Source organism: Artibeus jamaicensis, unplaced genomic scaffold (assembly GCF_021234435.1).
Source record: "Artibeus jamaicensis isolate MK-2021 breed Jamaican fruit bat unplaced genomic scaffold, CSHL_Jam_final contig_786, whole genome shotgun sequence".
In the NCBI taxonomy this organism is placed as follows: domain Eukaryota; kingdom Metazoa; phylum Chordata; class Mammalia; order Chiroptera; family Phyllostomidae; genus Artibeus; species Artibeus jamaicensis.
In genome coordinates, this window is record NW_026521971.1 from 1,919,297 (window position 1) to 1,941,960 (window position 22,664).

The following is a 22,664-nucleotide window of genomic DNA, read 5'->3' on the forward strand; positions in this document are numbered from 1 at the left end:
TCCGCCTTGGCACAAATGGGCTTTTTATAATCATTGTTCCTGCCCCCAGGAGCCAGGAGGCCCAGTTCTGTCTCCCTCCTCCTCTGACAGCGGAGAGCCAAAGCTTGGCCTTTCTGGCCTCACCTGTAAAATTTGGCCAGTCACAGCATGCATTCCTGCCCACAGGGAGGGGAAGAAGTGTTCTTTCCCTCAATATTCAATATCCTTTACATTCAGTATTCTTTCTTTCCTTCTTTCTTTCTTTCTTTTCTTTCTCTCCTCTCTCCTCAAGGGGTCCTGGGCCAGTGTTCTCTCCCTGAAATTCATTTTGCTCTCCAGGAAAAAATAGTAACATGCGAAGGCAGTTCTGAGTTGAACCCTTTGGCAGCCGGTGTTGGCTCCTGTAGGGGGTTGGTGGGCGGGGCTTCCTCAGCACACAGGACCCTTAACCCTCGGCATTCAGAGCTCCCCTGGGAGGGGCATCTGTGGGCAGAGGACCAGGAGGGGTGAGGGTGGTGGCCCTCCAGTACTCCCCACCTTCTTTGCTCCGTGCTGGTCAGATCCTGCAGACCCCCCACCCGTCGCTCTCCCACCCCCACCACCCGTGTGCATCACAAAGACCATCCCTGGAGTGGGGACGGGGCTGGGACAGGTTTGCAGGTGGCAGGTGGGCACTCTAGAACTCTCTCTCCCTGCACAAAGCTGGGCCTTCCCTCCTGTGGCCGGACTCTGTGGCTCAGACCTGAGGACTAGGTGCGGGAGGCATCTCCCAAAAGCCCTGACTTAAAAGAGGCCTGACTTTTGTCCCAGGGGGCAGGGGCAGCAGTTGCCCTTCCCAGCTGCCCCAGCCACCCTGTCACCTGAGGGTTGTCCCCCTTGGTCTTAGATTCACAGTGGTGCCCATACTCCTGGCAGATTAGACTTGAGGACTAGCCAGTGGGTTTCCCCAGGAAAGGGGCAGCGCTTAGAATTCTGCTGCAGAAAACATGGCCCAGAAGAGATGTGGGTTTGAATTCCAGCCCTGTCCCTTTGTGTGTGGGGACGCGGGTGGGGGTGTACTTCAGAAATTATTCAGCCTCTTCAACTCTCGGTTTCTACATCTGTAAAATGGGAACGAAAATACCTACCTCACGGATTTGCAGTACAAATTAAGTAAAATAACGTGTGTGAGCTGCTTAGTAGCATGTGCCTGGCCGCTATTTTAATCATCCTGGTTGTTGTTATTGAGCGTAGCAGTGGGCCCCAGCGGCGTGTGGGCGGAAGCAGCTTTCAAGTGCATCTGCCGAGACACAGGAGCCCAAAGCAACTGAGCCAAAGAACTCAGACCCCTTTGCCGCCTCGTCACTTGCTGCCATCTCTGTTACTCGGGGCGGATGATTAAGCTCCTGCCATTGTGTGATGACATGCCATTTACTTGCTTCCCCGGTTTTTTCCTGTTCTCAGTGTTCTTGAAGGAAAAGATTGTTGTGCAGCTAAAGTGTAGGTGGGTTTACTGAACTAAAATTTGACATATATTATCTTCCTTAACTCCATGTCTCACATAACAAGCAAATGAAGAGACAGGGGTCAAAGGACACCGAAGGCTGCTCGGCCGCACGGCATCACACGGCCAGCCTGGCCTTCGCGGCCCGGCTCCAGAGCCGCGCTCAGCCATCCCCACGCCCCTGCCTCCCTCCACAGGGCGGGGGTCCACACGGGGCCTTGAGAGCTCAGGTAGTCGGCTCCAGGGCTGGGCCCCTTCCGGACCGAGCCGTGCACGGGGGAAAGCCTGCCTCGTGTTCCTGAGAGCACTGCAGGCCCTCCTTTGGTGGCCACTTCAGGGTCTGCAGGGACAGCGGCTTCTTCCTTGATCTTCTTGCAGGGTCCCAGTGAGGCCAGCGTCTGTCCTCTCGAGTAGTTAGGGACCCAGTCTGAGCAGGTGTTGAGTGAGTCCTGGGGGGACAGGAGGACAGTGGGGGCGATGTTCTGCGAAGTGCGGGTGGCGGGGCTTCGGCCGCTCGAACCTTGGTGTGTGGCTCCCTTTGTGAGTGTAGCCAGACATGGTCCCCTCCTGCCACCCGGCCAAGTTGCCAGACCACAGTTGGCCCCTTCCCCACAGGTCTGCGTCCACCTGGCTCTGGGAGCAGCGGAAGTGGCCGGCTGAGTTCCTGGAGAGGCTGAGTGGCCATGTTAGACCTGGCCTGCAGTCCTGGGGTGACTGGTGTGACAGGTAGATCTCCTCGAGCCACCGAGGCCACTGAGGGGTTCTCTAGGGTCTTGAAAGCCTTGGGGGTACCTTCATTCAGCAGGCCTTTATTGAGCACCTACTGTGTGCCTTGAGAGACGTTGTAAATGGTACCTCACGTGGGAGGTGGTGATGGGCTGCCTCCACCTTCGGGCAGGGCCACCAGTGGCCACCAGGGAGCTCTGCTGCTCTTGGAAGGAAGGCTGGGGGGGGGGGGAAGGGCCTGGGGCAGCAGGTTGGCCCAGTTGCTATTTGTCTGAGCAGCTTCCATGGCAACCAGGAGATAAATACCTGAGGTTAAGTAAAGCCTCAGGGAGCAAGATTAGGTGTCTGGATAGGGTAGGGCCTACACTGTGGTTTGCAGACCTTTAAGTTACCAACCAGAATCTTCTGGGTCGCCTTAATCAGTTTGTTAATTAATTAATTTAGCTCCCACCCTATTCCAGAAAGGATTCAAAGTAGCTCTAAGCAGCAGGTGTCTTGGAGGGGAGAAGATGTCCTAAGTTTGCTCTGAGTAACATGTTGGGGTGCAGGCCCTACCGTGGGTCTTTCACCAGCTGCCAGCTCAGCTCAGCTCAGCTATGCGCTCCCAGGGCTGGCTGCCCGGGGAACACAGCTGTTGCCGCCAAGGCTGGTTTGCAGCAGTTCAGTGATCACCTCCTGGTCCCTTTGCAACAAGTGGCCCCAACACCTTCCTGCCTGAGGCAAATCATGTGACTTAAAAGAAGCAAATTTGACCTCAGTTAGTAGGTGCAAATATCAGTCTCTGGGAGTAACCAGGAGGCTCAGTGCCCTGTTGTCATTGGCCGGTTCAGTCTCTGGCGTTACATTGTGAGTACACTGTTCAGGGTATGATAAAGGCTGTCTCCCACATTTTATGATTTCCAGGAAACCAGAAGACTTCAAGGAACAGCCAGGGCAGGTGAGAGACTCCTGGCCTGGCCCTCTGCTGAGCTGGCAGAGCAATTTCTGCAGGAACAGGAGGGGCGGGTGGAGGCCACAGCTTCTCAAGTCTAGTCCCATTCCACAGCAGGGCCAGGAGCCACACTGCCCTGCCCCAAGGGGCAGGGCCCCTCTCTGCACCCTGCCAGGAGGCTGTGCGTACTCTTGGGGTGGCAGTGGTCTGTCAGTGCTGAGCCCTGGGCACATTCCTCTCTCCGTCTGGGCCACGGGCAGCTGCAGCTGCTGTCACAGAAAGCTGGAGGAGCCCTTCCAGCATCTGGGGCCTGCAGACACGTGGACCGAGATTCCTTAGCATCTGGCCACAGGGAAGCTGTAAGCAGGCAGCATAACCCTCCTTGGCCTAGGAAAGGAACTGAGGTCCCCTCCCACCCCGCAAGGCCACGAAGGAGGTCCTTCCGAGTGCCTCTGGAGCACTTAACTCTAACAGCAAAGGTGGAAGGCAGGCATCAGGTTGGATCAGAATGCAGCAACAATGGCATGCACGCATCTGACAACTGTGTAACGAGCACCGTGCTTGCAGCACACGCTGTGCTGGATGCCTGGCCCACAGCCATGAACAGACAAGGTCCCTGCTCAAGTGGGGCTGACAGAGGGCAATTAAACAAATATGTCAATCAAATGGTGAGGCCAGAAATAAATGCTGTACAGCACACTGCCATGCACTGATATGCAAGCGAGTGACTGAGTGACCACTCTGGACTGGGTGGTCAGGGACGGCCTGGAAGGAAGGGGCGTATAAGAGGATGTTTGGAAAAGAAGATTGAGGAAAGAGCAGGTGAAGGGTCATAAAATTGCCCGGCCTGGCTGCTGTTGGGGCAGGAGAGCTGGCGGGACAGTAGGTCAGGAGAAATGTTTTAGAACATATAGCTGGGCTGATTAGATGCTTTTGGATTTGTGACACTTGTTTTCTGGAATTACGCTCCAAATATTCATTCAGTAAACCTTCACCGAGGGCCAGGGCACCAAGACACTGTGGTCAGTGCCGTGGGTGAGAGACTTGAAGAGGGTGGTGGGAGCGCGCAGAGGGCAGGAGGCACTGCTCTCGGAGGGGTGACACCTGAAGGATCTTGGAGGATGAGGTGAGGGTAGCCAAAGAGGAGCCCGTGTGTGTTCCAGGTGGAGAGAGTAGCCTGCACAGAGGGAGGCCAGGAGACATGAGAAGCATGCCAGGAGTGGAACAGGTGGGTGAGAAGGCTTTGCCCTGGAGCCTGCACTGGACACTCAGAAGAGACTGTGGCATTAAAGACTGATTCCTCAAGGCCCAAGTTGGCAGCAGGCAAAGACTTGGGGACAGGACATCAAGGGCCACAAGCTCAGACCACTCTCGGGGCCTCCCTTCCCAAAGTGAGTCACCCTGTGGGAGGACCAACTCCTGCCATGAAGCCATTCCCACATCGGGATGGCACATTCACCTGACCCCGGCACCCAGGAGGGAGTGTGGAAGTGTTAGGTCGTCCATGTGGACACATTTGACTACTCGGTTTTGGAGGAAAGGGGCACGGAGATAAAGCCTGTTAATCTAGAAGTAACAGCAAGGTTTTGCATGTAGGAAAGGAAGGCCTACTTTGCAAGTTCATGAGGCTGCAAGGGCACTGGGAGTGCATAGCATGATCATAAAGTGACAATCCTGTGTTCATTCCAGGCTGACAGGGAACCTACTCTTTCTCCCATTTCCCTCATTCTTTCCTCGTACCTTCTCCTCTCGTCTTGTTTCCCCCTCTCATCCCCAACCCCAGAGTCCCCGGTTATCCTTTCTCACACTCTCATTACTTGGAAGTCACCTCGACCTTTCCTGATCTGTTGAAGACCAGGAAGTAAGCAGTGAGTCAAAAAGGCAGCCAGAGCAAGAGGGAGAGAGAAGGCTGAAGTCCAGAATTAATTAGCATTTATTGAGGACTCGTGCACTTGTCTGCCGTGTTCAAGGCGCTGCACTAAATTCATCACAGTCTCTGTGCCATCTTCCCTGAAGTTCTTCTGTTTGCGCCTCCAGATCGGCTGTCCACCCTCTCCACCTGCTCTGTGTCCTGGGGGGCTGACCCGTAGTGCACTGCAGGACCATCTCCCTGGCCTCTGGCTTCTGGCTGGGTTTGGCCAATGGGCAGTAATTCATTTCCCTGGGTCCCCTTCAGGTCACTGCAGGGCACGGGCCTCCTCCACTGGAGCTCACAGATCACACCAGGCTCCCATACCGGAAGCTGCCATCTCGGGGCTCCCTTGCCTCTTTCCACACTCCACCCCTTCAGCCAATGGCAGTAACAGCTCCCCGCTGCGGCTAGCCCTCGAGTCCTCTCCTGCGCCACACTGGCTCCCTTAAGCCCTCCCAGTTTGAGCCAGCTGTCTGTTTCCTACAAGACCGAATAGCATGATAAACCACGGGAGGCGAGCTCCACGGTGTCCTTGTTGTAAGCCAAGGAACCCGAGGTTCAGAGAAGTCCCTAACTTGTCCCAGAGCACACAGCTTGTGAAGGGTACAACTAGGAGTCTGAACCCAGGGTGTGTCAAGTCATTATACCGCTTTGCTTCCCAGGCACGCAAGGCCCCTTCCCCCAGGCTCCATGAAATGTCCCCTCTTGTATTTGGTTCCGTAATCCACCACCATTTAAAAGGAGCCAAAGTTAAAAGAAGGGGTGAAGTCTGGCTTTCAATTAAATAGTGAGAAGTGACTGGTAACAGTCCAAGATGGGGAGAAGGCATAGGAACTATTAAAGATAGGCGGATGCCATAAAAAAGAAGGAAATCTTACCTTTTGCGACAGCATGGGTAGACTTAGAGAGTATTACACTCAGAGAAATGGGCCAATCAAAGGTGATGCCCATATGACTGCTCTTATATGTGGATTCTAAAGAGCAGAATAAATAAACAGACAACATTGAAATAGGCTCATAGACACAGAAACCAGACAGACAGCGGCCAAAGGGGCGGAGGGTTGGGGGACTTACTGAAAAAGGTGAAGGGATTAAGCAGTACAAATTGGCAGTTAGAAAATAGTCGTGGGGATGCAAAGTACGGCACAGGGAATATAACCAATAATATTGTAATAACTATGTACGGTGCCAGGTGGGTACTGAAAATATCCAGGGGACCACTTTGTAAAGTTTACGATTGTCTAACCACTATGCTGTATATCTGAAAGTCATGCAAAGTAATATTGAATGTAAACCACAATGGAAGGGTTGGTCCACACTGGCCATGCCTTCTTCTGTGCGTTCTGAGGGACGGCAGCACTGCCAGAGGGCCCCGGAGCCTGGAGTAAAGTTCTGGATTTGCCAGAAAGGTTGATCTGTGGTTGCCTGATTTTCCCCGATACTGGTCTTTATTTTAATGGCCTGTTTTCATGCTTAGTTTGTGACACCCCAAACAGAGGGAAGAGGTTCTTTTTAGTTCTGAAACTGCTGATTCAGTTTGCATGAGGATATTACTTTTTAAGGAACTTTCAAAAACACCTAAAATTTAATTGTCGCCATAGTTCACCTAAAGAATCCCTGGGCGCAGAATTTTCTCCACTTTCCAGCGTTTACAGAATCTGATGTCACTTGGGGTTGGAGGGAGACTCTGGGGAGAAGGTCCAGGAGCCACTGCACAGGCAGAAGGGCCTTTACCGTGGGACTGTCACTAGACAATAAGCATTTGACTGTCCTCTTGATGGCCTGTCTGGCCAGCTCTTAAAAATCTTAGCTGAAGGAGACCTTAAGAGGGCTGCTTTGTATTTATTTGGTTATTAGTAAGACCAACCCTTTCAAAAATCTTTTACATTTGTATTCATCTTGATAATTCTCTTCACATGTATATCAAATACTGCTAGTTGCTTTATAATACCCATCCCCCCATCTTCCTTAGTAACCAACCCATTTTTTTAAAATATTTTATTTATTTTTAAAGAGCAGGGAAGGGAAGGAGAAAGAGTGAGAGAGAAACGTTAATGTGTGGTTGCCTCTCATGTGTCCCCTACTGGGGACCTGGCCTGCAACCCAGGCATGTGCCTTGACTGGGAATCTAACCTGCGACCCTTTGCTTCGCAGGCCCATGCTCAATTCACTGAGCCACACCAGCCGGGGCCAACCCAGTTTTTAGCTGAGCCCTTTACTACCCAAATCAGTAACTCTGTTTCTCAGGCTCCCTTGCAGCTAGGTGTGGCCATGTGACTGAGTTCTGGCCAATGAGATATAAGTAAAAGTATTGGGTGGGACTTCCAAGAGGACTCCTTAAAAACAAAAAGAGATATGCCTTTCTACCCACCCTCTCTTTCTCCATCCTGTGGCCTTAAATGAGGTCACATTGACTAGAGCTCTAGCAACCAATATGGACCACAAGAGCTGCACCCCAGAGAGGGGGCAGAATGAGCTGGAAGAAGCCTAGGTTCCCTAAGGACTATTGGAGACACCATACCAGCTCTGGACTGACAGCCTGTGGACTTTTTTTTTTCCCCTTAATGTGAGAGAGAAATAAACTTCCATCTCTTTTTTTCTTAAACACATTTTATTGATTATGCTATTATAGTTGTCCCCATTTTCCCCCTTTGCCCCCCGCTCCTGGTACTGCCCTTCCCTCCAGCATTCCACACCCCTTAGTTCACGTCATTGGGTCATGCATATAAGTTCTTTGGCTTCTCTTATTCCTATACTGTTCTTAACATCCCTCTGTCTATTTTGTACATACCAATTATGCTTTTTTTTTTTTACTATAGAACACTTCACGAATTTGCGTGTCATCCTTGCTCAGGGGCCATGCCAATCTTCTCTGTATTGTTCCAATTTTAGTATATGTGCTGCCGAAGAGAGCACCCAATTATGCTTCTTAATCCCTGCACCTTTTCCCTCATTCTCCCCATTCCACCTCCAGGCTGGTAACCCTCCAAATGATCTCCATATCTATGATTATGTTCCTGTTCTTGTTGTTTGCTTAGTTTGTTTTTTTAGATTCAGTTGTTGGTACCTGTCAATGTGTTGCCATTTTAGTGTTCATAATTTTGATCTTTTTCTTAAATAAGTGTAGGAGTAAGGGCTTGGTGATGATCAACTCCTTTAGCTTTACCTTGTCTGGGATGCACTTTATCTGCCCTTCCATTCTAAATTATAGCTTTGCTGGATACAGTAATCTTGGTTGTAGGTCCTTGCTTTTCATCACTTGAATCTTGCCATCCCTTCTTGCCTGCAAGGTTTCTTTTGAGAAATCAGCTGACAGTCTTATGGGAACTCCTTTGTAGGTAACTCTCTGCTTTTCTCCTGCTGCCTTAAAGTTTCTCTCTTTATTTTTAATCCTTGGCACCTTAATTATGATGTGTCTAGTGTGGTCCTCTTTGGATCCAACCTGTGTGGGACTCTTTGTGCTTCCTGGACTTGTACATCTATTTCCTTCACCAAATTAGAGAAGTTTTCTTTCATCATTTTTTTTCAAATAAGTTTTCAGTGTCTTGCTCTTCCTTCTCTCCTTCTGTCATCCCTATGATTTAGATGTTGGTACATTTGGAAATGTCCCTGAGGGTTCTTATACTATCCTCATTTTTTTAAATTATTTTTTCTTCTCACTGTTGTAGTTGAATGCTTACTTCTTCCTTATGTTCCAAATCATTGATTTGAATCCCAGCTTCCTCCCCTCCACGGATGGTTCCCTGTAGACTTTTTTTTTAATTTCACTTAGTGTAACCTTCATTTCTTCCTCTATGTTGTTGCCATACTCAATGAATTCTCTGAGCATCCTGATCACCAGTGTTTGGAACTCTGCATCTGATAGGCTGTCTCCATTTCATTTAGTTTGTTTCTGCGGTGTTGTCCTGTTCTTTCACTTGGGCCATGTTTTTTGTCTCCTAGATTTGGCAGCCTCCCTGTGTTTGTTTCTGTGTATTAGGTGGAGCTGCTTTGACCCCCTGTCTTAGTGTGGCCTATTGTAGAAAAGGCACCTATAAATTCCGTGGGGCAGAGCTGTAGGTAATCGCCAGGGCAGGGCAACCTCCTTCACTATTTTGTGGCTCTGAGTGGAGGGAGAGCTCAGAGGAGGGACTGTGCCGCTGCCTGGCTTATGGAGGTTTGCCCAGCACTCACCCCATTTCCAGTCACTTCACCCACTCCTGTACATGACTGGTGCCCTTCCAGCTGTTGCCCTGGTGTTGAATCCCAGAGTGAGTGGGTTTGTGTACGTTCTAAGTCTATGCAGGCCCTTTAAGCTGAGTCTCCTAAAAATCTTGCAATTTCTTGCACTGCCCCATTCCCCACTGGTTTTTACAGCCAGAAGTTGTGGGGATTTATCTTCCCAGTGCTGGAACCCTAGGCTGTGCGGTCTGGCCTGGGGCTGGGATCACTCTCTCCCAAGGTATCCCTCACAATTTTTATCCACCTTATGTGAATGTGGGATTGTCCGCTCCACCACCACTGCCCCCTGTCCACGCCGTACCACATCTCTATGCCTCTCTGCCCATCTCTGTAACTTCACCCTTCCCGGCTGTCTGGATGAATGTGCCTTCTTTAAATCATTGGTTGTCAGACTTCCATACAGCTCGATTTTCTGATGATCCTTGATGTTATTTGTTTTGAGATCTAGTTGTAATTCTTTCTAGTTGCATGAGGAGGTGAAGCATGCCTACCTACACTTCCATCTTGACCGGAAGTCAACAACTTCCAGCTTATTTAAGCCCTGTTGTTTCCTGTTTTATGTAACTGAACCACATTCTACCCAATACAAAATAAATGCTCTCGGGTTTTTTTTTTCTGGAGAGGTTTTTTTTTTGTTTGTTACCAATCTATGTTTTTTATGTATAAGGCATATTTTCTCCATAAATACTGTGAATATTCTCCCTGTTTTTGCTTGCCTTTTGATTCTGTTTGTGAGCTTTGTTTTTGAAAGATAAGTATTTATCTTTAATGTTCAAATTTTACAGACTCTTAAAATGCTAGTTGCTTTTGTGGTTAAAGCCCTTATCTGTTCAGATCAGATAAATATTCACCATTTTTTTCTAAGTTGTGTTTTATGATTTCACTGTTTACATTTGGCATTCTAGTTCATGGGGGAGTGCCGTTGGCCAGTTTTGAATCTTTTGTAGTCATGAGTTTCCAGCCCCGACTATTCTCCTGAGCTGCAGGAGAGGGGCCCGTGTCATCTTTCGTTTATGCTGCCTGGCCTGGCCTGAGTTTCAGCCTGCTCGCCCCCTCCTGCTACCCGCCGGCTACCCAGGACAGTTCTCCGGGCCTCTGGAACTTCTGTCTTCACCACCCTGTGTTCAGCTCTCTTCCAGTTCAATTCGAATTCCTGTTTACCTAGACTGGGCCGCTGACAAATGTCCCAGCTCTCCCGGGAGCTTTTGTTATTGTTTTCTTCTGGGAAGACACTAGGAAGAATTTTTAGATTTTTCTTCCAAGTAGACACAGCGCTTTTTCAATTAAAATTTTGTTTTCCAATAAGAGAAATGCTTATCATCTGAAAAGTTGGAAAATACAGTAAAGCACCAAGCAAAATAAAAATAAAGTCAGAATCTAGCCCTGGCTGGTGTGGTTCAGTGGATTGAGCACTGGCCTGTGAACCAGGGGTTTGCTGGTTTGATTCCTGGTCAGGGCACATACATAGGTTACAGGCCAGGTCCCTAGGGTGGGGGAGGGGCACTCGAGCAGCAACCACATATCAATGTTTCTCTCCCTCTCTTTCTCCCACCTTTCCCTTCTGTCGAAAAATAAATAAATAAAATATTTTTAAAAATAAAGCCAGAATCTCCTACTACTTTGTAAAAATACATAAAAAAGTGAAAGCCCTACCAGCCCAAGGAGTGACCTGTAGCAAGTTGATGTGTCTTCTTCACAATTTATTTAGACAAACAAATGCAAAAGAGATGCCCATGCATAATGTTGTTCATGATAATTGGATCATGCTGTCTCCTGTGTTCAGCAACTGACTCTCTACGAATAGAAATAAACTGCGTACATCCTTCTCACACAGTACAGAGATCCACTGCATTCTTTTTAAAGGCTGCATGGCGTCTCCTGCAAGGATGTGCCGTTATTTCATTTTCCCTCCTACTGAAGAACATGCCATTTCCAATGTCATGCCAGGACGTTGAGGCCGCCATAAACGTTCTCATCGTTATTCTCTTACGCATTTGTGTTAGGGTTTCCGTACAATTTCTAAAGTAGGGATTGTTGAGTTCAAGAGTGCATACATGGTATATTACAAATGCTGCCAGTTGCCTGTCATCAAAACCTTGTACCAATAAATGCAGCATCTTTTTAAGTGGTCTTTTCACCAGCCCATTACCTCCCCACTGGTTCATTCCCCACCCTGCTGCTGAATTACTTGTACAAACCAGATCTGATCACAGCTCCTCCTGTTCAGTGGCTCCTCACTGCCAACAAGATCAAGTTCAGACACTAAACATTCATCCAGGATCCTTCTCAGTCATTTGGGGGCCTCTGGAGAGCAGACATGAAAGGGATTTTGAAATGCAGGAGACTGTTGGGAGGGGAAGCCTGTGGAAGGGAAGGGAGAGGAAGGGAGCGGAAGTGGTCTGGGAGAGGCGTGTCTTACAGAGGTCAAGGTCTAACCTCCCGGGAAGAGAGGGGAAAGGAAGGAGGATTAAGTAGGAAGACCCCCAGCTGTGATGCAGCTTCAAGATCCTCTCAAGCAGTCTGACAAGCACAGATTGCCCATGAGAAGACTCCTGCTTTGGGCAGAAATGGCCCCAGCAACCCTGCCATAGTCTACCATTGGCTGGGAGTTTCCCAGGAGCCAATGCGGCCTGGACTTGAATGGTAGGGCAGATCCTGAAGCCGAAGGCTGTCACTCTGCGCAGCAGGTTCTCTGAAGGGCACTTCTCTGTGGCTGACATAAACTGCCGTCTGCCTCTATTCTCCTCTTTCCCTGCACCCAGACCCCACACAACACCCTGTCCACACCACCTCCCATAAACCCTGGCCTTTGCTCACTCAGTCCTTTCTGCCTGGAGTGCCGCTCCTTCCCAGCTGCACCCATCAAACCCCTAACACGTTTCCCAAGCCCACTCGTGCCCTTCCCTGGGCCACCTGCCCTGATGGCACAGGCAGGATTAACTGTGCCTGGCGCCTGTGCTGCCCTTTGTACATTCGGACTTCCCAGGCTGGAGCGCTCTCTTCTCAGATTGCTATCCCCTCAAACCTCAGAACCTCGCACGGTGTAGACACACAGTGAACAGTGTAGGCACACAGTGAACGGTGACGGAATCGTTTCCCTGCCCCTCTCTAAGCACCTCCAGGTTGCAGAACTCTAGCGCCCGGCATGGAAGGGCGCAGTCAGGGGCCAATCAGTGTTTGCCTCACACGGGTGGGGCAAGGTAGGCAGACAGGTCTTGGGGAGAGGGTGTCCACGCACCCTCAATTGTTGGGGTTCACGCACCGCACTTTGGAACCAGGTCAGAGTTTTAAGGCTACAGCATGTCCCCCTGGGTTTATATTTTCCTCCAGGGTTTGGAAAGACCCCAAAGTCTTCCTTAAGTCATCATTTTAATTGCCGCTGGGCACAGATGGGAACTTTTGGGGGGCTTCCCTTTTTCAAGCACATATTTCTACGTTCGGCGTTTGCAGGTCTCCCTCCGCCACTCCTTCTCCCCTGGGTGCGAGAGGAGCCCTGCAGTCCCGGAAGGAGGTCTCGTGGTCGGAGGAGCGATCCTTTTCCAATGGGGCGCTCACGGAGTGGCGGGAGTTGGCAGGGATGGAAATAGTTTTGCTCTTCCTCTTTCCCACACCCACCAGTTTAAAAACTTGCCTGGGAGGGGCCTGTGGGAAGTGGCTGAGGGTTTCCGGGGCGGGCGCAGCAGGGCTGACATCAGGGCTTGAGGATGAGGGTGGGTGCGGAGAACAGAGAGGAAGAACCTCTGGACAATCTCTCCGCCCTCCTTTGGATTTCTCTTGGCTGATGTCCCTAAGCTGAAAGGGACAAGGACTGTGGCGGCCACACTTTCTACTCTCCCTGCCACCCCTCCAAGCTGTTGGGCCCTTAGGGGAAACCCTAGCAGGTGAGGGCGTGGGCTCTTGCCTTCTGTGTGAGGGCGACCAGTGCTGGTGCGAGGAGGGGCCTCCAGGCCGAGGCCTTGGCTGTTGGTGCCGGTTTGGCAGCGGTGAGGAGTTCTTGGATGTTTTGTGGTGCCAGGAAGCAGGTCATAAACCCTTATCGCTAGGTCCACAGCCCCGTGTGAGCCTATCCTCTCCCCTTAAGTGGTATCAAACTATGCTCTCATCAGATTCTTTTCTAAGTAGGAAAGTCTGTGATCCAAACCACTGCTTAAACCCAAATGAGAATAGCCTTTTTGACAAAGAAGAGGATGTTTACCCTGGCTGGTTGCTCAGTTGGTTAGAGCATCATCCTGATGCAGCAAGGTTGTGGGTTCAATCCCCAGTCAGGGCACATACAAGAATCAACCAATGAGTGCATGAATAAGTGGAATAACAAATGAGTGTTTCTCTCTCTCTTTTTCTCTCCACTCCCCCTCTGTTTTCTTTTCTCTCTCTAAAATAAATCAATAAATAAAAATTGAAGATATTTTTATGCAATAGACAGATTCTATTTGAATCGCCAGTACTGAGTAATGGCGATCCCCCTTTCTAGAGGGATTCTAGAAAGAAGCCTGGACCATCAACTTCAGGCTTCAGTTGACTGTGCCCAGGAGTCTCACGCCCCCCTTGGAACCAGAGCTTCTGGTTCAGGGACCGCACTGAGCCGGCTGGCACAGTTCGGGAGCCGAACCCCTGAGAGCTGGGCCAGGCAGTCTGTGCCCGCCTCCCAGGAGGACAGCCGAGAGGCGGAGCAGCCAGCGGGCACGGCCGGGAAGCAGGGAGCAGTGTCGGCCCTGGCAGGCGTGGGGTCTCTGTGAGAATGGAATTGTCCTAGGCTTTTACATGAATTCCAGCACAGTCATTCTAAAACCCCAAAATGCCAAGTTCTGGGTAGATTCTGATCTCTGTTTCAGGAAGACAATTCTGATGTTTCCAGAAACCGTCAGGAGTGCATGGTACACAGGAGTGAAGGATGAAGGAAAAGAAAACCAGAAAAGGGGGCCATGCGTAAAAAGGAACTTCTCAAATTAGAGTAAAATATTGAACTCTGTTACTAAAGCTGAACTTGAACGTGACAGCCCCTCTGATTTTGACGGCCTGCTACTTCTATTTTTTTAAGTCCTCGCCACAGTCATAAGTAGGGAACCATCTCTGTTGAGACTTCCCGAGGGTTACATAAACGCCTTGGATGGTTTTTTTTTTTTTAAGCAACAGTTTCTGAAAACACAAAAAAATCCCACTGATTTAACAGTCCGATGCCTGAGCCAGCCCTGGGAGTCCCTGGGAGGCTTGAAGGATCACTTCCTTCTGCTTGCAGCGGGGGCTGGGCCCTGGCTCCTCCAGGAAGCTCCCGGAGAGTCCGAGTCCTGGAGGAAGAGCTGGGGCGGGCAGTGGGGGGAAGCCCTCAGGTCGCTGCTGCTGAGGGCAGCTGCCTCTCGTCACCAACAGGGCGTGGGTGGGGGCAGCTCAGGAGGCCTCAGGCACAGGCCTTGGCCCTTTCAGGAGGGAGCAGGAGCTCCAGGCAGGCTCTTCCAATGTGAGATTCGAGAGGACAGCAGAAACAGCATTCCTGGGCCCCAGCGTCATGGTGGAAATCACCTGACTTTTTCTTTTTAATTCTCACCCAAGGATATCTTTATTGATTTTAGAAGGAGGGGAAGAGAGGGGTGAGAGAGAGAGAAACATCCACACGTGAGACAAACATCCTTTGGTTTGGATGTGCCCAGTGATATCCCACTGGGTATGTGCCCTGACCAGGATCGAACCAAATGACTGCGCCGCCTGGCCAGAGCTCCGGTCTTTGTCAAGGTCTTCGCAGCCTCAGAAGCCTTGAAGGCTTCTCAAACCTGAGGGATGGGGCTTCCTCTCTTTTAACACATTCTAGTCGCCGACCCTTGTCCCCACTCCAGGGGCCTCTGAGAAACCATCTAGACCGAAAAACTGACCTTATGCACCGGTGGGAGGGGCTTCAAAGAGAGATAGCAAGAAGGCTCCCCTGCTTCAAAGTCAGCCTCCCCGCAGGTGTCAAGGGTAGCTCAGTTTTGCCATTGGGCATGTATTTTCAGTTGAGGTTCTCCTTCCCCAGGTGTATCTCGGAAATGCAGGTAGCTAAAGATGCATGACTCACGAGTGTAAGTTAACTTCATCTATTTAAAGGGGGCCTAGTGCCTAGCCTCTTTGAGGCGACACACCCCTTCTAGAATCTAAAAAACTAGACGAACCTACTCCCCAGGAAAATGCCCAAAATTGTGCACATCGTTTGTGGGTCTCGAGCGCTGCTTTGACCCCACCCTGGAGTTCTGAGTCTTCTTATGAGAGGGTGGGAAATGGGATAAGGTGGTCGTGAGGGGTGGGGAACAGGGACAGACCAGGAACCAGGGGGCTGTGAGAGATCACTTTGTGGTTTCCCCCAAGACCGGTAATGTGAACGCATCAGAAGTGAATGTGTCACCTAGCTGTGGTCACTGCCTTGCCCTGGACAGAGGCGAGCCCCGTCCGCAGTGATGCTGGGGACTTATGTGCTGCATCTCAGAGCTCCTGGGGCCCTGTGCCGCGCATCTCCGTGAAGCTGGTGGGGAGCAAACGCCCAGGAGATGCTGCAGCTGGCTTTCTGCTGGAGGAGGCAGAAGACAACTTGTGTCATCTGGTGGGTTGGGGTCCTCTTGGCAAGGTGACGGGCCTTCACCACCCTCCACCCCCCGGGTAGAAGAGGTGGAGCCTCGGTCACTCCCAACTGTATTTTCATAACTTGGAGTCTGAGACCTCTTCTATTTTCTTTTGGGGAAGTCAACTTGAAGAGGCAGTTTGTGATTCCCTGGGTATTTAAACTGGGGGAAAGATGGGGGAAGTTTTGGGACCTAGACTTCATCCAGCACCCTGGGGATTTTGGCGGTGAGGCGGCAAAGTGAAACAAGCGCAGCAATTGGCCGTCATCCCGGGCTTGCTCCTCGAAGCTCCTCCCGTCTGCGGTGACTCAGGGAGGGGAGAATTTCCCCTTCTAGAACCAGCTGGACTGTGTTGACACTGTTCTCCCTGCAGGCTCTGGCACAGGGGAGCAGGAACAGGGCCTGGACTAAGGGGAGTCTGCAGGGTGTTGGGGGGCTGAAGCCAGTGTAACACACATGAAGAGGGGTGGTCCTTCTCTTGACCGGTCAGCCAGGGTCCGCCTCCCCCATAGAGCAGTCTGCAGCCGCCACTGTGCACCCCATTCCAGCTGGGCCCCAGACGACCAGAGGCTGACCTCTCACCTACATCACGCCCCAGGACGAAGCCCAGGCTTTCCGCACCCAGGGGGCACCCAGCCCCGTCAGGTGCCATCCTCTCTGACACCCACCACCCAACTTTCTCCCGCACTGCGCTGTGCTTTTAATGTGAGTGAGTTTGGTTGTTCTACGTTCACTGGATTTCTAGATGTTAAAATTAAGATTTCTCAAACAGGATACAAAAAGCAGTAGTCATAGACGAAAAATAGATAAATTGACCTTTCATGAACTTTTGTTCATCAAAAGCATCTTTAAAAGCGGGAGAAGGCCAGCCACAGACAGGTATTTTCAGTGACAAAGCCCGACAGAGGACGCATATGCAGAGTGTCCAAACAACTCTTCCAAGTTAGTAAGGGAAAGACAGGAAAAATGAGTAAGAGTCTTGAACAGAAATGTCTTCAAGTGGCTATCTAAATAGCCAAAAAGCAAATTAAACTTGTAAGATAATACTCTACACCCACCCAAAAATCTTTAAAGATCAATGACACCAAATATTGGCAAATCCAATATATCGCAGTAGGTGCGTAAATTCATATGAACACTTTGGAAAACCGCTTAGCAGTGCACAGCAATTTAAACAAGAACAAATCATGGCCACACCTAACAACACTGATGAATCTCACAGGGTTGTTGAGTGAAAGAAGCCAGATGCTCAGAAAGTGCATATCACACGACCGTGCACTGGTGGAAGACAGGACCACACGTTCCCCTCCCTTGGAAACCTCAGGGCCCAGCATGGGTCCTGCTGCCTTCAGCGGGCCTTCAGTAGATGTTTGTCGACCGACTGAGTGAAGTAAGACCATGGCCTTAACCCCCAAGGTGTCTTCAGAGGAACGTGTGTGTGTGGGCGCTGGAGTGGAGTCAGTCTGGGAGACAGTTAATGAACAAGCCCAGTTCACTGTAAAACAAAGCAGAAAATGCCTGCTGCAAACAGGAGCAGAAATGAAACCCTCTCACCAGAATGGGGCTGCGGGTTCCGGGAGGAGGTGTCCATAGGTGCCTGGTGGACTAGCAGGGCTTCCTGAAAGGGAGCCCATGCAGCTGGGCTTTGAAAAGTGGTTGAGATGAGAACAGGCAGCCCGGGCTCAGGCAGTGGCGTAACCAGGTGGCTGTCAAGTGCTGGCGTGTGTCCGAATCATCTGGAGGACTGGTGAGAACTCAGATCGCTGGGCTCCGCCCCAGAGACTCTCTGGTTTTGTGGGTCTAGGGTGGGGCCTGAGAATCTGCATTCCTAACAGCATCACCCCCAGTGGTGCTGATGCTACTGGTCTGGGAACCACACTTGGAGGACCACTGGCTTAAGCCGAAACCAGCTGGCCCAGGCAGTGGCGTCTCATCTGAGCCACAGTGCTAGGTAAGCGAAGTGCAAGGTGGAAGAGGGTGGGCAGGTGGACCAGGCCATGGCCTGGTGGCCTTTGGCTGCTGTTGAGTTTAGACCTAATTCTATAGACTTAATTTAGGGCCACACGAATGGACATGTATGATAACTGGTCTCCAGGAAGTCCCACTCCAGGGTCTGGGTACCCTCAGCGTACAGCTTAACGCCATACAGATAAATGCAGGTGATAAGCACATACTGAGTTTGGCCTTGCAGAGACAAGCCCTGCACACAGCATGCCTGCCAAGGAAGCCACGGCTTCGTGCGTGCCGTAGGGATGGCAGGGGCAACCAGGCTCCTCTGGGTGACTGTTCGGACACAAGCAGCTGCTTTACTCTCTACAAAGGGATGATTGCTCGGAATCATTCTTCCCCGTGGCCACAGTGCTCCCAGCTTCTCAAGGGCAAGAGTGCTCCACCACAGGCCCAGTCCCTTTCTATGGCCTGGGAGACACCTGGATCCAGGAGACTTCCCCACATGGTCTGGGAGGGAGGTGAACTCTGTGAACGCTATAGGTCAAGAGCCCCTGCCCTGCCCCGGGCCATCCTGGTCTGGACCCTGGGCCAGCAGCACTGGCCCTCTCCCACATGATGCAGGCACAAAAAGCAGATGCCATCTGATCCTGGGGACTGGCCTCCAGGGACACTTACTGAGTAGGACTATCTGCAAAGTCCTTTGATACAGACGGAGATGAATCAGCCACAGACCTGCCCGCCAGGCACCCAAACTCAGTGTGGGGGAGGCAGGCAGAGCCCTTTCTACTCCTTCAAACCCTCCCACCCATCCCTGGTCCCTCCTCTGCAGCCCTGGCTTCGTTCTGGCTGTCTCCTCTCCCCGCTCCCTCCTCTCCTCACTCCGCAGGAATTTGGGGTCACAGAGATGAGTAAATCAAGATGTTTGTGGTCTGGGTAGGAGCCCTTCCTGTCCCATATCTGGAGACAGGTCAGTCCCGAGCAGGCACCTCTACTTCTGCAGCTGGGACCCGTGACCATCACCTCTGGGCTGAGCAAACCCGAGTCCACTTGCTGGCCGGGCTGCACACTGACAGAGGGCACCGGGGCCCTGCCTTTCCATCAGCCTGTCCCAGACCAGCCAAACCACAGGCCTTCAGGGGCCACCACTGCTGCTGCATTCGGGACAGTCTGCAGGAAGATGAAGTGGGGCTCAGGGGACTCCCTGTGTCTGTCCTGCTGACCCCCAGGACCTCCCTCTCTCCTGGAATTCTGCCTGCCTTTTCCCTTGGGGCATGGGACTGGCTTGCTTCCTCCTTACCACCCCCCCACACACACACTCCCATTTGCAAGAGAATTGCTTACAGGAGAGCAGGGGAGAAGAAATCAGAACCCGGCTCAGGTCTAGCTCTGCCACTCTTCAGCTGTGTAATTTAGGACGAGGCATCTAACCTTTCCGAGTCTGCTTCCCCAGCTGCAGAGTGGAGATAAGGACTTTGCTTACTTCACCGCATTGTTCAGAGGCACAGAGGACACTGGGTGAAATTCCTGTCTCTGCACTGCCCTGAAGCCTAGCAGGGGAGTCCGACAGACACACACACACCGTGTGCTGTGCTGCCACAGCTGAGGGGTGCAAGAGTGGGCAGGGCAGAGCAGAGCCAAACTAAGTCTGTCTAACAAGGGGAAGCTGCAGAGCTTCCTGCCAGGCCATGGGGCGTGTGCCAGGGTGGAGGCAACTTTTCAGGGCTTTGCTGAACACCAGACACTGTGTTTCACCCATGTTTCATTGAATCCTCAAAACAAACCCGTGAGATAGCTATTATCATTCCCATTGTACAGATGAAAAAACTAAGGCTCAGAAAGGAGCGTGCATTGACCTGGCATAGTAAATATTTATTGAGTACCCACTACGCCCTAAGTGTTGCAGATATAACAGTAAACCAAACAGACCCAGGTCTCCTCCCTCATGGAACTTGGGTGAAGCCACTTGCCCAAGATAAGCCTGGAATGTGCCAGAGCGGAGATTCCAACCCCAGTCTGGTGGCCCCCTGGGCCTGTACTCTTCCCATCTCACCCCAGAACTCACTGCCCCTGGGGACATTGCTCCCTCGGGGACAGAGATTGTACGAGGCCAGCTCTGGGACCAGAGGGGAGCTGCCCTTTCTGTAGAGCCCCGCCCCCAAGGAAGGCCGAATTCCTGGCCCTCGGGGGTTTTCCCCAGGGAAGTGGGAGGTGGAGCTTCCCTTAGGGGATATCGAGGGAGGATGGGGTGCAGCCTGTGCCCCTCGGAGAGTGACACCCACTTCCTGGCCAAGTGGGGAATCCCTTTGGATTTCACAGGGTTGGTGGGAGGGGCCAGCTGTTGGTCTCTGCTCAAACCCTCCAGGGAAGAAAACAGGATGAGGGTAAATCAGAGGATGAAATCAGCCTCTGGTCTCTGTTCTGCTCAGCTCCGCCCTGGGCCAGGGCCGCCCCCTGATCTCAGGAGACCTATGGCACTCCTACTGGGCACTGATGTTTCCACAACCCGAGATTTGCAAGCCTCCCGCACTGAGAAAAAAGACACAAAATTGTCTACTACAGCATTTACTGAGTAGCAGTCCCTTGGAAGCAATCTAAATGGCCAGTGTTTGAGTATTAAATAAAATATGATAAAAGTACGTATTCAAGCCCTGGCCCGTGTGGCTTGGTTGGTTGGGCCTCATTCCACAAAGTGAAAGGTCAGCGGTTTAATTCCCAGTCAGGGCACGTGCCTGGGCTTCAGGTTCAGTCCTCAGTCAGGCGCATACAGCTGGGGCATGTACCGGAGGCAACCGATTCACGTTTCTCTCTCACATCAATGTTTCTCTCTCTCTCCTTTCCTTCTCTCTCTCTAAATAAATAATTTTTAAAGCGTGCATTCAATGAAATACCTAGAAGCCACTGAAAATCATGTTGGAGGAAAATGTCATGAGAAGGGCACTCATAAAGGTGCAGTCAAGTTCAGGACTAAAACCATACACACAAATCAGAACGCACAACTGGATCTCATTCTTTAAAATACGGCCATACGTACATGTAGACGGTGTCTAGAAGGGCGCGTACCAAATGTGAACGTAGTTATCTCTAGGCAGTAGAATTGTGACTTGCTTTCTTCCGTTTTCAGTGTTTTCCAGTTCCTCCAATAAAAATGCACGTCTTTTGTAATCTGGAGGAAAAAAATCCCCACAGTGAATTTTGGAGATAGGAGAGAGAGAGAACGTCATCTTTCGGCCCTGTACTTAGATGCCCTGGGCCCACCCAGCCTTGGGAGACTTGGGAGCCCCAGAGTAGCTGGGGACCAGCTGGAGGAGAATTGGCCAGGCACTGCTGTCCTGGTCTTGTCTTAATGTCATCTCCCAGAGAGCCCACCTGACCACACGACCTGGCTGAAGGGGGCCCCTTCCGCACTTCCATCCACCTTCACCCCGTGTGATTGTCTTCATTGCATTTGTCTGCATCCGAAGTGGCCTGCCTGCTCATCTGTTTCCTTGGTGATTGTCTTCCTCCACCAGAAGGCAAGCTTCAGAGAGCAGGGCCCCGCCTCTCTTGCTCCCTCTGACTTACCATCTGGAGAAAGCCCAAGTAAGATCTTGCTTTGTAGGAACAAAGCAGCCCCAAGCTGTGGGCACCGATCCTAAGGCTGCACGTGACAGTGAGAGCATGGGAATAACCTCGTGGGAGTTCAGAAACAGGCAGAGAGCCAGCTGCCGGGCCAGAGCTTCCCGCAGCTCAGCTACCTGGGGCACCTGGTCCAAGCTCGGTAACCATGGCTGCCGTTTACAGGCGTTGTGGAAGTGTCAGCTTTGTGCTGTGTGTTTTATAACTGAGTGGAGGGAAGGCAGAAGCAATTTGTCCTCTCATCCCTTTCCCCCTAGCTTCCAGCGCCTCTGCTGCGGCCAGCCAACGCACTCTGTCCCCCAGCGCACGACTTCAGCTCCTGTTCCAGTCAGGTTCTCATCCCAGCCACTCCAGGGAATCTGCCCTTGACTGGGATTACTTGTGACCAAGATGCTAAATCCAGCTGTTAATACTCTGTTCTTGTATCACAGTGGATTGCCCAGTCCTCCTTGAAGCCTTTAAACCCCTGGTTTCTCTCCTGTTTACTTGCTACTCTTTTTTTTTTTTTTTAATCCTCCCCTGAGGACATTTTTTTTTCATTGCTTTTAGAGAAAGAGGACCGGAGAGAGAAATCAATGCAAGACAGTAGCATCCATTGGTTGCTTCCTGTACACGCCAGGTCCAGCGATAAAAACCCAAAACCTTTTGGGTTACGGGATGACACTCCAACCGACTGAGCCACGCCCACCAGGGCACTGCTCCTTCTTAGTCTCCCTGGCTGAGCAACCGAATGGGGATTAGTCCTTGGACAGTGTCTCAGTTCACAGTCACCCCCTTGGCGATCCCATCCTAGGAAGCCACCCGCCGGCACTGGCTGGCGTGGCTCAGCTGGCAGGAGTGTCATCCCCTCACCAAAACGCCGCGGGCTTGATCCCCAGTCTGGGTGCGTACGGGAGGCAACCAATCAATTTTCTCTTCCACGTGTTTCTCTCTCTTTCTTCCCATCTTTCTAAAAAGCAATGAAAAAATGTCCTTGGGTGAAGATTGGAAAAACAAAAACAAAACAAAAAGAAAAGCCCTACCTTCTGAGCACTCAAAAATCTTTATTTCCAGCCCAGACTTCTCCTCTGAGCCCGAGACTCAGCTATCTGCCTGCCTACAGGCCTCTCCACTTAGACATCAAACAGGTGTCTCCTACTCACCATGCCTGGAATGGAGTTCCTTATCTTCCCCCAAACATGCTCCATCAGCAGCTTCTGCAGCTCTGCGACAGCAATTCCATCCACCCCCCCCCCTCAGGCTGAACATCTGAGGCCTCCTCGA

General features: G+C 51.3%; 1 non-coding gene across 1 annotated transcript; it reads right to left on the reverse strand.

The window, feature by feature from the left end:
* Window positions 1-7,840: 7,840 nt before the first annotated feature.
* On the reverse strand, window positions 7,841-7,947 carry LOC119037715 (U6 spliceosomal RNA). The gene has a single exon (XR_005080265.2). It is a non-coding gene; the product is annotated as a U6 spliceosomal RNA (small nuclear RNA).
* Window positions 7,948-22,664: the final 14,717 nt, after the last annotated feature.